This window comes from Arachis ipaensis, chromosome B07 (assembly GCF_000816755.2).
Source record: "Arachis ipaensis cultivar K30076 chromosome B07, Araip1.1, whole genome shotgun sequence".
Lineage (NCBI taxonomy): Eukaryota > Viridiplantae > Streptophyta > Magnoliopsida > Fabales > Fabaceae > Arachis > Arachis ipaensis.
The window spans coordinates 117,521,367-117,521,923 of NC_029791.2; positions in this window are offsets into that span (position 1 = coordinate 117,521,367).

A 557-nucleotide genomic window follows, 5' to 3' on the forward strand; every position below is an offset into this window, starting at 1 on the left:
TGCAGCGGTTAAGGAACTTCGCAAATATGTGGGAGAAATCACTCTTCGTAATATAGCGGCGGTTTTAACCGCCACTAATCTAATCGACGCAAAATGTAATCCCCGCGTCTTTATGCACTGCGGATGCCGTTCCGCTGGCATCTTGTTTAGCGGCGGTTCAAAACCGCCGCAGATTGGAAAATAAACCGCCGCAATTATCCGTTCGTCTTGTAGTATTAAGATACGGTTTGGACACAGCAGACACACACGTCAGACGAGTATCGGTGAATATCGCGTCTGAAATGTATCTAACACGTAGACACGATAACTCAGAAAATGTCTATACTTTATAGGTAGTGGATGTTTCCATCACTTCAAAAAAAGGTAAATAACCCTAATTAATTAGTTCATATGCTCTATATATACAAAGTGTGATCGATGGGAAGACCATATCATTCTCATTTTAGCAACGGAATTAATAATTATTGCAGTAACCCTAATTATTAATTTTTTTTCTAATATTATTAATATTAATAAAAAATTATTAAAATTTATTATTTTTTATTTTATTTAATATA